Source organism: Delphinus delphis, chromosome X (genome assembly GCF_949987515.2).
Source record: "Delphinus delphis chromosome X, mDelDel1.2, whole genome shotgun sequence".
NCBI lineage: Eukaryota > Metazoa > Chordata > Mammalia > Artiodactyla > Delphinidae > Delphinus > Delphinus delphis.
In genome coordinates this window covers 73,876,568-73,893,048 of record NC_082704.1, presented here as the reverse complement: position 1 = coordinate 73,893,048, position 16,481 = coordinate 73,876,568, and positions in this window count along the sequence as shown.

The window sequence follows — 16,481 nt, the reverse complement described above, 5'->3', positions numbered from 1 at the left end:
ATAAAATATTAGCACATTGACACACAATACATGAAATGTACATGCAGAGATACACAGACACACAAAACAGTCATACAGACATGCAAATATACACAGACATGCACATGGACACAAAAACAAGGATTGAAACACAGATCCATTTATCCAAGCAGAACACAAGCAGACAGTACATGCATATAAGCATGTAAACACACAGATACACACATACAAACATTAACCCAAGGAAACATTTAAAAAGAGGGAGATGTATTTAAAAGTAAACTAACAATAACAGGCCTCACATACTAAGAGAGAAGGGAATGACAGAAACTTATTTGTACAATGGGAATACAGAGGTGGTAACAAATCCCATGAACTTCATTGGTCTAAGAAAACTTCTGAGAGGAGCTGGAATGTGGGCTGGGACCTGAGATTTGGTTAACACTGTCTAGGCAAAGAGAATGGGGAAGGAATTCCAGATAAGATGGGTAATGAACAAATGCATATTATTTACCTTTAACATTCCTGACACTGTTCTAGGTACTGGGGATATAGTACTGAACTAAACAGACATGGAGCTTATTTTTCTAGTGGAAAGTATCTATTAAACAAACAACCAAACAAATAAATATGGAAATGAAACGTTATATATGATATGGCTCAGCCACGAAGTCTCAGCATCATAAACACTGAATCTTACTCTTACCAATAAAATTATATTTGAATGCATTGAGATAATGGGAAGACAGGAAATATGCATGAGTTTATGTGTGCAGGACTGGAGTGAATGGATACAGGGGAACAAATGAGAGCTAGATTCTCATCTTCTATATAAGATAGAAGAAGGAGTAGCAATATAAGCATGTTATTTAGAGTTATGGAGTCAAAGCTCCCCCAAATCAGTTAAAAGCGTTGATAATATTTGTCTCTGAGGACGGAAAAATGTTTTAACAAGCATCATAGAACTATTTGATTGTTTTGATTACATGCATGTTTAACTAAAACATACGTGTGTTGTATATACTGCATCAGGCGGTGATGAGTACCATGAAGTTAAAATGAAGCAGTGCTGTGGGACAGTGAGTATGGTAGGAAGAATACTGGACCCCGAAAAATGTCTATATGCTAATTCCAAAATTTTGTAAATATGTTAATTTACATGGCAAAGGAGGATTAAATTTGCAGATGGAATTAAGGTTGCTAGTTAACTGACTTTAACAGAGAGAATATTTTGGATTATCCAGGTGATGTCAGTGTAATCACAAGGGTCCTTAAAAGTGGAAGAGAGGGAGGCAGAAGAGTCAGAGTTATAGGAAAATGTTACTATGAAAAAAAGGTGCAGATAGGTGCAACATTGCTGGCTTTGAAGATGGAGGAGGAGAGCCATAAGCCAATGAATGTGGGTGGCCTCTAGAAGCTAAGAAGGACAAAGAAATGGATTATTCCCTTTCAAAGCCTTCAAAAAGGAATGCAGCTCTGCTCACATCTTGATTTTAGTTCAGGAATATCCCTGGCAGACTTCTGACCACTAGAACTGTGAGGTAGTAAATTTGTGGTGTTTTAAGCTACTAAAATCATGATAATTTGTTATGGCAATGATAGAAAATTAAACAGAGAGTAATAAGGTGGCATGTACTCTTGGAGGAAGTAACATTTGAATAGAGGCTTGAATGAAGTTAAACAGCAGGTTTGGCCAATATCTGGGAAAGATAATTCCAGGAAAGGAGCACTGCAAGTGGAAAGATCCTGAGGAGGGAGTATGCCTGGCATTTTCAAGTATGTGTGGTTGGAGTACAGTGAGTGAAGGGGAGAATTGTTAGAGGATGTAATGGGAAAGGGGATGGTTGAGGGGGAGTATATCATGCAGGGTTTTGAGGGTCATTTAAAGAATTTTAGCTTTTACTCTGAGATAAGGAATGATTGGTTGTATCTGAACATGGGAATGATGTGATCTGGATTGTGTTTTAAAATCATTTCCATGACTTCTCTATGGTAGACACTAGAGGGGCAAGGGTAGAAGCAGGGAGACCAATCTGGATGCTTTTGCCACAAATGAGTAAATGTACAATGGTGGCACTTTAATCAGAGTAGAAACAGTAGATGCCAGAGACTGAGGAAAGAAGAGTGGCTAGGACTTGACAATGTGTCAGAGTGAATCATGGTTAAGTGTAAGGTGCAGATATTGTTCATGTGGTAGATCTGGATGGCGTGGGCAACAACAAGGCCACAAGTAAAACTCAACGAATTCTGGACGGGAAGTGGTGGTCTTTATGAGAAAACAGTTTGGAACCAGCTTTATGGGAATAGAAGTGATGGGACTTCTGCACTGAGATGTCCTCGTAGGGAGAATATGAGAGGACTGGAAGTCATAAGAGAGGTCATGGCTAGAGGGAGAACTTTGAAAATCATTTAGAAAGAGATGATGGTGAAGACATGGGAGTTTGCCAAACCGCTGAGGAGAGTAGAGAAAAGGAGCAGAGAGTCAAGGATGGAGAACCAAGAGTTCCTAGAGGACACCCAGCTCCCTCCTTTACCACTAATTCCAGACCCATACTTAGAATCATTAAAGGTCAGAGCCTAGAGAACCTTTGAGGTCACCATGGATCTTACATTGTCTCAATTGTACAGGTGGGAAAAACTGAAGCCTAGAGAGAGAATGGAATTTGTTCAAGTCTACAGAGTGAAGGTCAGTGTTAGAGGAAGGACTGGAACTCAGAATACTTTTATTTACTTATTTACTTATTTTTTTCACATCTTTATTGGAATATATTTGCTTAACAATGGTGTCTTAGTTTCTGCTCTATAACAAAGTGAATCACTATACATATACATTTACCCCCATTTCTCCTCCCTCTTGCGTCTCCCTCCCACCCTCCACATCCCACCCTTCTAGATGGACACAAAGCACCGAGCTGATCTCCCTGTGCTATGCGGCTGCTTCCCACTAGCTATCTATTTTACATTTGGTAGAGTGTATATGTCCATGCCACTCTCTCACTTTGTCACAGCTTACACTTCCCACTCCCCATGTCCTCAAGTCCATTCTCTACATCTTCGTCTTTATTCCTGTCCTGCCTCTAGGTTCTTCAGAACCTTTTTTTTTTTTTAGATGCCATATATATGTGTTAGCATACAGTAATTGTTTCTCTCTTTCTGACTTACTTCACTCTGTATGACAGACTCTAGGCCCATCCACCTCACTGCAAATAACTCAATTTCATTTCTTTTATGGTTAATATTCCACTGCATATATGTGCCACATCTTCTTTATCCATTCATCTGTTAATGGACACTTAGGTTGCTTCCATGTACTGGCTATTGTATATAGAGCTGCAATGAATATTTTGGTACATAACTCTTTTTAAATTATGGTTTTCTCAGGGTATATGCCCAGTAGTGGGATTGCTGTGTCGTATAGTAGTTCTATTTGTAGTTTTTTAAGGAACCTCCATATTGTTCTCCATAGTGGCTGTATCAATTTACATTCCCACCAACAGTGCAAGAGTGTACCCTTTTCTCCACACCCTCTCCAGCATTTATTGTTTGTAGATTTTTTGATGATGGCCATTCTGACCAGTGTGAGGAGATATTTCATTGTAGTTTTGATTTGCATTTCTCTAATGATTAGTGATGTTGAGCATTCTTTCATGTGTTTTTTGGCAATCTGTATATCTTCTTTGGAGAAATGTATATTTAGGTCTTCTGTCCATTTTTGGATTGGGTTGTTTGTTTTTATAATACTGAGCTTCATAAGCTGCTTGTATACTGTGGATATTAATCCTTTGTCAGTTGTTTCATTTGCAAATATTTTCTTCCATTCTGAGGGTTGTCTTTGAAGCTTGTTTATGGTTTCCTTTGCTGTGTAAAAGCTTTTAAGTTTCAGTAGGTCCCAGTTGTTTATTTTTGTTTTTATTTCCATTTCTCTAGGAGGTGGGTCAAAAAGGATCTTGCTATGATTTATGTCATTAAGTGTTCTGCCTATGTATTCCTCTAAGAGTTTTATAGTGCCTGGCCTTACATTTAGGTCTTTAATCCATCTTGAGTTTATTTCTGTGTATGGTGTTAGGGAGTGTTGTAAATTCATTCTTTTACATGTAGCTGTCTAGTTTTCCAGCACCACTTATTGAAGAAGCTGTCTTTTCTCCGTTGTATATTCTTGCCTCCTTTATCAAAGGTAAGGTGACCCTATGTGTATGGATATATCTCTGGGTTTCTATACAGTTCCATTGATCTATATTTCTGTTTTTGTGCCTATACTATACTGTCTTGATTACTGTAGCTTTGTTGGATAGTCTGAAGTCAGGGAGCCTGATTCCTCCAGCTCCATTTCTCTTTCTCAAGATTGCTTTGGATATTCAGGGTCGCATGTGTTTCCATACAAATTGTGAAATTTTTTGTTCTAGTTCTGTGAAAAATGCCATTGGTAGTTTGATAGCGATTGCATTTAATCTGTAGATTGCTTTGGATAGTATAGTCATTTTCACAATATTGATTCTCCCAATCCAGGAACATATTATATCTCTCCATCTGTTTGTATCATCTTTCATTACTTTCGTCAGTATCTTATAGTGTTCTGCCTACAGGTCTTTTCTCTCCTTTGGTAGGTTAACTCCTAGGTATTTTATTATTTTTGTTGCAGTGGTAAATGGGAGTATTTTCTTAATTTCTCTTTCAGATTTTTCATCATTAGTGTATAGGAATGCAAGAGATTTCTGTGCATTAATTTTGTATCCTGCTACTTTACCAAATTCATTGATTAGCTCTAGTAGTTTTCTGGTAGCGTGCTTAGGATTCTCTATGTATAGTATCATGTCATCTGCAAACAGTGAGAGTTTTAATTCTTCTTTTCCTATTTGGATTCATTTATTTCTTTTTCTTCTCTGACTGCTGTAGCTATGACTTCCAAAACTGTGTTGAATAATTGTGGTGAGATTGGGCAACCTTGTCTTGTTCCTGATCTTAGTGTAAATGCTTTCAGTTTTTCACCTTTGAGAACAATGCTGACTGTGGGTTTGTCATATATGGCCTTTATTATATTGAGGTCAGTTCCCTGTATGCCTACTTTCGGGAGGGTTTTTTTATCATAAATGGGTATTGAATTTTGTCAAAAACTTTTTCTGCATCTTTTGAGATGATCATATATATTTTGTTGACAATACAAGAATTTAGGAACTTTATTGGAAATATGTGTGATATACAGTGGGAGCACAGGAGACCAGGACGAAACCTGTAAGTCAGGAAGATAAACCCAATCTTATCTAAGGGAACCTGTCCTAAGCTTTTAAATTAGTAAATTTCCAGGCCCACAAGGCTCTTCCATTTCTTCCAGATCCCCCGTCCCAGTCTGGATGGCAGGTCTCCTCTACACCCTAGAATATGCACTGTGTACCATAGCCTGGCAGGTTATGCAGTGCTTCTCATCTGGGGCAATTTGCCCCCCAAGGACATTTGGCAGTGTCTGGAGCATTTGTGGTTGTCACAATGTGGGAGGTGGGTAATGGGGAGAGGACACTGGCATCTAGTGGGTAGAAGCCAGGGGTGCTGCTAAACATCCTATAATGCACAGGACAGCACCCACAACAAAAAAACTATCTGGTCCAACATGTCAACAATGTCAAGGTTAAGGAACCCTGGACAATGGTGATGTCTTCATATTTTATTCTGAGTCAGATGCAAACACAAGCACCTTCACCATTTCTGCCTTAATTCAGAACCACCTTCCTTCATCCATCCATCATATCTAATTACAATGTGTGACCAACCCTTCCAAAGGATAATCTTGCTGCCTATTCTACCGTTTACATTGTCACCTTGGCCTTTGGGGCTTGATGTTGGGTACCATTTTCTAAGACAGGACCCTGGCTATTTCCAGTTCAACCCCCAAGTCCTCTAAACTTGGGGCTGCACTCCTGAAACATGTTCCCACTGGGCTCATCCCATTTCCACAAATATGCCTCCCAACTACCTCTGCTCCCAAACTTGGTCTCCTGCCCCCACCCTATATTCAGCTAAAACTGTGGACACATCACTAAAACTACCACTCCCCAAGTCTCTAACCAGAATCCCTCCCTCCCAAAGGTCACATCCTTCAGCACTACATCTCACTTGGGCACAAACACAGGTGGTCCTAGCACACAGAAAAAGGTTGGGTGAATGGGTGTCACCCACATTTGCCAGCACCTGGCTGGCTCAGGGTATTGACCCAAGGATATGCCTGCACCCAAAAGTTTTGAGTCATTTCCAGTGTCTTAATTTATTTTTATTTTTTATGATTGTGTAGCACAGGGAAGTATATTCAATACCTTGTAATAAAGCATAACAGAAAAGAATATGAAAAAGAATATATATATATATAAAACAATCATTTTGCTGTACACCAGAAACTAACACAACATTGTAAATAAACTATATTTCAATTAATATATATATTATATATATGCATATAGTTCACTGATTTTTGACAATGGGGCAAAAACAATACAATGGAGCAAAGGTAGGCCCCTCAACAAATGCCGCTGAAACAACTAGACATCCACGTGCAAAAACGTGAATCCAGATACAGACTTTACACCCATCACACACAAAAAATCTCAAAATGGATCACAGACCCAAATGTAAAACACAAAACTATAAAACTCCTAGAAGATAACATAGGAGAAAATCTAAATGACTATTGACTTGGCAATGACTTTTTCTTTTTTGGGGGGGGTCTAGGGGAATTATTTTTGGTTTTGAATTTTATTTTATATATATTTTTTATACAGCAGGTTCTTATTAGTCATCAATTTTATACACAGCAGTGTATATATGTCAATACCAATCATCCAGTTCACCACACCCCGCACCCCCCTGCCGCTTTCCGCCCTTGGTGTACAAACTTTTGTTCTCTACATCTGTGTCTCAATTTCTGCCCTGAAAACAGGTACATCTGTACCATTTCTCTAGATTCCACGTATATGCATTAATATACGATATTTGTTTTTCTTATTCTGACTTACTTCACTCTGTGTGCCAGTCTCTAGATCCATCCACGTTTCAACAAATGACCCAATTTTGTTCCTTTATATGGCTGAGTAATATTTCTTTGCATATGTGTACCACATCTTCTTTATTCATTCGTCTGTCAATGGGCATTTAGGTTGCTTCCATGACCTGCCTATCGTAAATAGTGCTGCAATGAACATTGGGGCGCAGGTGTCTTTTTGAATTATGATTTTCTCTAGGTATATGTCCAGTAGTGGGAGTGCTGGATTATATGGTAATTCTATTTTTAGTTTTTTAAGGAACCTCCATACTGTTATCCATAGTGGTTGTATCAATTTACATTCCCACCAACAGTGCAAGAGGGTTCCCGTTTCTCCACACCCTCTCCAGCATTTGTTATTTGTAGATTTTCTGATGATGCTCATTCTAACTGGTATGAGGTGATACCTCATTGTAGTATTGATTTGCATTTCTCTAATAATTAGTGATGTTGAACAGGTTTTCATGTGCTTCTTGGCCATCTGTATGTCTCCTTTGGAGAAATTTCTGTTTAGGTCTTCTGTCCATTTTTGGATTGGGTTATTTGTCTTTTTTAATACTGAGCTGCATGAGCTGTTTACATATTTTGGAGATTAAGCCTTTGTCCATTGATTCCTTGGCAAATATTTTCTCCCATTCTAAGGGTTGTCTTCTTGTCTTGGTTAAGGTTTCCTTTGCTGTGCAAAAGCTTTGAAGTTTCTTTAGGTCCATTTGTTTATTTTTGGTTTTATTTCCATTACTCTAGGAGGTGGATCAAAAAGATCTTACTGTGATTTATGTCAGTGAGTGTTCCTCCTATGTTTTCCTCTAAGAGTTGTATAGTGTCCAGTCTTACACTTAGGTCTCTAATCCCTCTTGAGTCCATTTTTCTGTATGGTGTTAGGGAGTGTTCTAATATCAGTCTTTCACATGTAGTTGTCCAGTTCTCTGAGCACCACCTATTGAAGAGACTGTCATTTCTCCATTGTATGTCCTTGCCTCCTCTGTCATCGATTAGTTGACCATAGGTGCCTGGGTTTATCTCTGGGCTTTCTATCTTGTTCCATTGATCTATGTTTCTGTTTTTGTGACAGTACCAAATTGTCTTGATTACTGTAGCATTGTAGTATAGTCTGAAGTCAGGGAATCTGATTCCTCCAGCTATGCTTTTTCCCCTCAAGACTGCTTTGGCTACTCGGGGTCTTCTGTGTCTCCAAACAAATTATAAGATATTTTTTTCTAGTTCTGAAAAAATGCCATTGGTAATTTGATATGGATTACAATAAATCTGTAGACTGCTTTGGGTAGTATAGACATTTTCACAATATTGACTCTTCCAATCCAAGAACATGGTATATCTCTCCATCTGTTGGTATCACCTTTAATTTCTTTCATCAGTGTCATAGTTTTCTTCATACAGGTCTTTTGTCTCCCTAGGTAGGTTTACTCGTCAGTATTTTATTCTTTTTGTTGCAGTGGTAAATGGGAGTGTTTATTTAATTTCGCTTTCAGATTCTTCATCATTAGTGTATAGAAATGAAAGAGATTTCTGTGCATTAATTTTATATCTTGCAACTTTACCAAATCCATTTATTAGTGCTAGTAGTTGTCTCGTGGCATCTTTAGGATTCTCTATGTAGAGTATCATGTCATCTGCAAAGAGTGACAGTGTTACTTCTGTTACAATTTGTATTCCTTTAATTTCTTTTACTTCTCTGATTGCTGTGGCAAGGACTTCCAAAACTCTTGAATAATAGGTATGAGAATAGGACATCATTTTCTTTTTCTTGATCCTACAGGAAATGCTTTCACTTTTTCACCATTGAGAATGATGTTTGCTGTGGGTTTGTCCTATATGGTCTTTATTATGTTGAGGTAGGTCCCCTCTATACCCACTCTCTGGCAAATTGTTATCATAAATGGGTGTTGAATTTTGTCAAAAGCTTTTCCTGCATCTATTGAGATGATCATATGGTTTTTATTCCTCAATTTGTTAATATGGTGTATCACATTGATTGATTTGCATTTATTGAAGAATCCTTGCATCTCTGAGATACATCCCACATGATTATGGTGTATGATCCTTTTAATGTATTGTTGGATTCTGTTTCCTAGTATTTTGTTGAGGATTTTTGCATCTATATTCAACAGTGATATTGGTCTGTAATTTCTTTTCTTTGTAGTATCTTTTTCTGGTTTTGGTATCAGTGTGATGGTGGTCTTATAGAATGAGTTTGGGAGTGTTCCTTCTTCTGCAATTTTTTGGAAGATTTTGAGAAGGATAGGTGTTACCTCTTCTCTAAATGTTTTATAGAATTTGCCTGTGAAGCCATCTGGTCCTGGATTATTGTTTGTTGGAAGATTTTAAATCACAGTTTCAATTTCATTACTTGTGATTGGTTTGTTCATATTTTCTATTTCTTCCTGGTTCAGACTTGGAAGGTTATACCTCTCTAAGAATTTGTCCATTTCTTCCAGGTTGTCCATTTTATTGGCATAGAATTTCTTGTAGTAGTCTTTTAGGATGCTTTGTATTTCTGCAGTGTCTATTGTAACTTCTCATTTTTCATTTCTAATTTTATTGATTTGAGTCCTCTCCCTCTTTTTCTTGATGACTCTGACTAATGGTTTATCAATTTTGTTTATTTTCTCAAAGAACCAGCTTTTAGTTTTATTGATCTTTGCTATTGTTTTATTTGTTTCTATTTCATTTATTTCTGCTCTGATCTTTATGAATTCTTTCCTTCTGCTAACTTTGTGTTTTGTTTGTTCTTCTTTCTCTACTTCCTTTAGGTGTAAGGTTAGATTGTTTATTTGAGATTTTTCTTGTTTCTTGAGGTAGGCTTGTATAGCTATAAACTTCCCTCTTAGAATTGTTTTTGTTGCATCCTAAAAGTTTTGGATCATTGTGTTTTCATTGTCATTTGTCTCTAGGTTTTGTTTGTTTGTTTTTTTTTTTCAGTACACAGGCCTCTCACTGTTGTGGCCTCTCCCGTTGTGGAGCACATTCTGTGGATGCACAGGCTCAGTGGCCAAGGCTCACGGGCCTAGCTGCTCTGCAGCATGTGGGATCTTCCCAGACCGGGGCATGAACCCGTGTCCCCTTCATCGGCATGCAGACTCTCTACCACTTCGCCACCAGGGAAGCCCTCTAGGTATTTTTTGATTTCCTCTTTGATTTTTTCAGTGATCTCTTGGTTATTTAGTTACGTATTGTTTAGCCTCCATGTGTTTGTGTTTTTTAAGTTTTTTTCCCTTTAATTCATTCCTAATCTCATAGCGTTGTGGTACAAAGAGATGTTTTATATTATTTCAATTTTCTTAAGTTTACTGAGGATTGATTTGTGACCCAAGGTGTGATCTATCATGGAGAATGTTCCATGCGCACTTGAGAAGAAAGTGTAATCTGCTGTTTTTGGTTGGAATGTCCTATAAATATCAATTAAACGTGAGTTCTCTACTGTGTCATTTAAAGCTTCTCTTTCCTTATTTATTTTCATTTTGGATGATCTGTTCACTGGTGTAAGTGAGGTGTTAAAATCCCCCAATATTATTGTGTTACTGTTGATTTCCTCTTTTATAGCTGTTAGCGGTTACCTTATGTATTGAGGTGCTCCTATATTGGGTGCATATATATTTATAATTGTGATATCTTCTTCTTGGATCAATCCCTTGATCATTATGTAGTGTCCTTACTTGTCTCTTGTAACATTCTTTATTTTAAAGTCTATTTTATCTGATATGAGTATTGCTACTCCAGCTTTGGTTTGATTTTCATTTGCATGGAATATCTTTTGTCATTCACTCACTTTCAGTCTGTATGTGTCCCTAGGGCTGAAGTGGGTCTCTTGTAGACAGCTCTTGTTTTTGTATGCATTCAGCAAGCCTGTGTCTTTTGCTTGAACCATTTAATCAATTCACGTGTAAGGTAATTAATGATATGTATGTTCCTACTACCATTTTCTTAATTGTTTTGGGTTTGTTTGTGTGTCCTTTTCTTGTCTTGTGTTTCCCACTTAGCACAGTTCCTTTAGCATTTGTTGTAGAGCTGGTTTGGTGCCGCTGAAGTCTCTTAGCTTTTGCTTGTCTGTAAAGCTTTTGATTTCTCCATGGAATCTGAATGAGATACTTGCCGTGTAGAGTAATCTTGGTTGTAGGTTCTTCTCTTTCAGCACTTTTGTCCCACTCCCTTCTGGCTTGTAGAGTTTCTGTTGAGAAATCAGCTGTTAACCTTATGGGAGTTCCATTGTATGTTATATGTCATTTTTCCCTTGCTGCTTTCAATAATTTTTCTTTGTTTTCACTATTTGCCAATTTGATTATTATGTGTCTCGGTGTGTTTCTCCTTGGGTTTATCCTGTATGGGACTCTCTGCCCTTCCTGGACTTGGGTAGCTATTTCCTTTCCCATCTAGGGAAGTTTTCAACTCTAATCTCTTCAAATATTTTCTCGTGTTCTTTCTCTCTTCTCTTCCTGGGACCCCTATAATGCAAATGTTGTTGTTTTTAATGATGTCCCAGAAGTCTCTTAGGCTGTCTTCATTTCTTTTCATTCTTTTTTCTCTTCCACAGCAGTGAATTCCACCATTCTGTCTTCCAAGTCACTTATCCGCTCTTCTGCCTCATTTATTCTGCTACTGATTCCTTCTACTGTAGTTTTCATTTCAGTTATTGTATTGTTCATCTCTGTTTGTTCTTTAATTCTTCTAGGTCTTTATTAAACATTTGCTGATTCTTCTCGATCTTTGCCTCCATCCTTTTTTCGAGGTCCTGGATCATCTTCATTATCATTATTCTGAATTCTTTTTCTGGAATGTTGTCTATCTCCACTTCATTTAGTTGTTTTTCTGGGATTTTATCTTGTTCCTTCATCTGGTACATAGCCCTCTGCCTTTTCATCTTGTCTATCTTTCTGTGAATGTGGTTTTTCTTCCACAGGCTGCAGGATTGTAGTTCTTCTTGCTCCTGCAGTCTTCCATCTGGTGGATGAGGCTATCTAAGGGACTTGAGCAAGTTTCCTCCTGGGAGGGACTGGTGGTGGGTGGAGCTGGGTGTTGCTCTGGTGGGCAGAGCTCAGTAAAACTTTAATCTGCTTGTCTGCTGATGGGTTGGGCTGGGTTCCCTCCCTGTTGGTTGTTTGGCCTGAGGTAACCCAACACTGGAGCCTACCCAGGCTCTTTGTTGGGGATAATGGTGGACTCTGGGAGGGCTCACACCAAGGAGTACTTACCAGAACTTCTACTGCCAGTGTCCTTGTCCACATGGTGAGCTACAGCCACTCCCACCTCTGCAGGAGACCCTCCAACACTAGCAGGTAGGTCTGGTTCATTCTCCCGTGGGGTCACTGCTCCTTCCCCTGGCTCCTGGTGTACACTATACTTTGTGTGTGTCCTCCAAGAGTGGAGTCTCTGTTTCTCCCAGTCCTCTCAGAGTTCTGCAATCAAATCACACTAGCCTTCAACATCTGATTCTCTAGGAATTCCTCCTCCTGTTGCTGGACCCCAGGTTGGAAAGCCTGATGTGCGGATCAGAACCTTCACTCCAGTGGGTGAACTTCTGTGGTATAAGTGTCCTCCAGCTTGTGAGTCACACACCCAGCAGTTATGGGATTTGATTTTATTGTAATTGTGCCCCTCCTACCATCTCATTGTGGCTTCTCCTTTGTCTTTGAATGTGGTGTATATTTTTTGGTGAATTCCAGTATCTTCCTGTCGATGATTGTTCAGCAGTTAGTTGTGTTTCTGGTGTTCATACAAGAGCAAGTGAGAGCACGTCCTCCTCTGCCATCTTGGTTCACGGCTTTGATCATATGGTTTATATCCTTCAGTTTGTTAATATGGTGTATCAAATTGATTGATTTGCATATATTGAAGAATCCTTGCATTCCTGGGATAAACCCCATTTGATCATGGTGTACGATCCCCTTAATGTGCTGTTGGATCCTGTTTCCTAGTATTTTGTTGAGGATTTTTGCATCTATGTTCATCAGTGATATTGGCCTGTAATTTTCTTTTTTTGTGGCATCTTTGTCTGGTTTTGGCATCAGAGTGATGGTGGCCTTGTAGAATGATTTGGGTAGTGTTCCTCCCTCTTCTATATTTTGGAGGAGTGTGAGAAGGATGGGCATTATCTCTTCTCTAAATGTTTGATAGAATGCACCTGTGGTAGCATTTGGTCCAGGAATTTTGTTTGTTGGAATTTTTAAAATCACAGTTTCAATTTCAGTGCTTGTGATTGGCCTGTTTATGTTTTCTATTTGTTCCTGATTCAGTCTCAGAGGGTTGTGCTTTTCTAAGAATTTCTCCATTTCTTCCAGGTTTTCCATTTTTTTGGTATATAGTTCCTTGCAGTAATCTGTCATGATCCTTTGTATTTCTGCAGTGTCAGTTTTTACTTCTCTTCTTTCATTTATAATTCTATTGATTTGAGTTTTCTCTCTTTTCTTCTTGATGGGTCTGGCTAATGGTTTATCAATTTTGCTTATCTTCTCAAAGAAGCAGGTTTTAGTTTTATTGACCTTTGCTATCATTTCCTTCATTTCTTTTTCATTTATTTCTGATCTGATCTTTATGATGTCTTTCCTTCTGGTATGTTGGGTTTTTTTTTGTTCTTCTTTCTCTAATTGCTTTTGTTGTAAAGTTAGGTTGCTTATTTGAGATGTTTCTTGTTTCTTGAGTTACGATTGTCTTGGTATAAACTTCCCTCTTAGAACTGCTTTTGTTGCATCCCATAGGTTTTGGGGCATCGTGTTTTCATTGTCATTTGTTTCCAGGTATTTTTTGATTACCTCTTTGATTTCTTCAGTGACCTCTTGCTTATTCTGTAGTGCATTGTTTAGCCTCCATTTGTTTGCATTTTTTTACAGATTTTTTCCTCTAATTGATATCTAGTGTCGTAGTGTTGTGTTTGGAAAAGGTACTTGATACGATTTCAATTTCTTTCAATTCCCAAGGCTTTATTTGTAACCCAAGATATGATCTATCCTGGAGAAAGTTCCATAAACACTTGAGAAGAAAGTGTATTCTGTTGCTTTTGGATGGAATGTCCTAAAAATATCAGTTAAGTCCATCTTGTTTAATATGTCATTTAAGCTTGTGTTGTGCTATTTATTTTCATTTTGGATGACCTGTCCATAAGGGAAAGTGGGCTGTTAAAGTGTCCTACCATATTTGTGTTACTACTGATTTCCCCCTTTATGGTTGTTAGCATTTGCCTTATATTTTGAGGTGCTCCTATGTTGAGTGCATATATATTTACTATTGTTATAACTTTTTCTTGGATTTTTCCGTTGAACATTATGTAGTATCCTTCTTTGTCTCTTGTAATAGTCTTTAATTTAAAATCCATTTTGTCTGATATTACAATTGCTACACCAAGTTTCTTTTGATTTCCACTTTCATGGAATATCTTGTTCCATCCCCTCACTTTCAGTCTGTATGTGTCCCTAGGTCTGCAGTTGGTCTCTTGTAGACAGCATATACATGGGTCTTACTTTTGTATCCATTCAGCCAGTCTGTGTCTTTTGGTTGCAGCATTTAACCCGTTTACATTTAAGGTAGTTTTTGATATAGGAACCTTGTTCCTATTACCATTTTCTTAATTATTTGGGGTTTGTTATTGTAGGTCTTTTCCTTCTCTTGTGTTTCCTGCCTAGAGAAGTTCCTTTATCATTTGTTGTAAATCTAGTTTTGCGGTGCTGAATTCTCTTAGCTTTCGCTGTCTGTAATGGTTTTAATTTTTCCGTCGAATCTGAATGAGATCCTTGCTGGGTAGAGGAATCTTGGCTGTAGTTTTTCCCTTTCATTGTTTTAAATATGTCCTGCCCCTCCCTTCTTGCTTTCAGAGTTTCTGCTGAAAGATCAGGTGTTAACTTTACGGGGATTCCCTTGTATGTTATTTGTTGTTTTTCCCTTGTTGCTTTTAATATTTTTCCTTTGTACTTAATTTTTTATTGTTTGATTAATATGTGTCTTGACATGTTTCTCCTTGGATTTATCCTGTTTTGGACTCTCTTTGCTTCCTGGACTTGATTGATTATTTCCATTCCCATATTAAGGAAATTTTCAACTATAATCTGTTCAAATATTTTCTCAGTCCCTTTCTTTTTCTCTTCTTCTTCTGGGGGCCCTATAATTCAAATGTTGGTGCATTTAATGTTGTCACAGAGACCAGAGGTCTCTGAGACTGTCCTCAATTCTTTTCATTCTTTTTTTCTTTATTTTGGTCTGCAGTAGTTATTTCCACTATTTTATCTAACAGGTCACTTATCCATTCTTCTGCCTAAGTTATTCTGCTATTGATTCATACTAGAGAATATTTAATTTCATTTATTGTGTAGTTCATCATTGTTTCATTGCTCTTTAGTTCTTTTAGGTCCTTTTTAAACATTTCTTGTATTTTCTCCATTCTGTTTCCAAGGTTTTGGATCATCGTTACTATCATTCCTCTGAATTCTTTTTCAGGTAGGCTACCTATTTGCCCTTCATTTGTGTTTTGGGTCTCCTTTTCTCAGGCTGCAGATTCGTAGCTCCCATTGTTTTTGGTGTCTGCCCCCAGTGAATTATGTTGGCTCAGTGGGTTTTGTAGGCTTCCTGCTGTAGGGAATTGGTTCTGGTGTGCTGGTGGATGAGACTGAATCTTGTCTTTCTGGTGGGCAGGACTGCATCCAGTGATGTTTTTGGGTGTCTTGAATTTATTTTGGTGCCTTGAATTTGAATTTATTATGATTTTAAGCAGCCTCTTCTAATGGATGGTATTGTGTTCCTGTCTTTCTTGTTGTTTGGCATAGGGTGTCCATCACTGTAGCTTGGTGGTTGTTAAGTGCATCTAGGTCTTAGTGTTGAGATGAAGATCTCTGTGAGATATTTCACATTTTGATATTACATGAGACTGGGAGGTGTCTGGTGGAGCCATATCCTGTACTCATGTCTCCCACCTCAGAGGCTCAGGCCTGACACCTGGCCAGAGCACCACGATCCTGTCAGCTAGGCAGTTTAGAAGAAATGTGACATATTAACAAACTGAAAGAGAAAATCCATATGATCATCTCAATAGATGCAAAAAAAGCTTTTGACAAAATTCAACACCCATTTATATAAAAACCTGGCAGAAAGTAGGCATTTCCTCAACATAATAAAGGCCATATATGACAAGCCAACAGCCAACATCATCGTCAATGGTGAAAAACTGAAAGCATTTCCACTAAGATCAGTAACAAGACAAGGTGGCCCACTCTCACCACTCTTATTCAACATAGTTTTGGAAGTTTTAGCCACAGCAATCAGAGAAGAAAAGGAAATAAAAGGAAGCCAAATCGGAAAAGAAGAAGTAAAGTTGTCACTGTTTGCAGATGACATGATACTATACATAGAGAATCCTAAATATGCTACCAGAAAACTACTAGAGCTAATCAATGAATTTTGTAAAGTTGCAGGATGCAAAATTAATGCACAGAAATCTCTGGCAGTCTTTTTTTTTTTTTTTCTGGCAGTCTTATACACT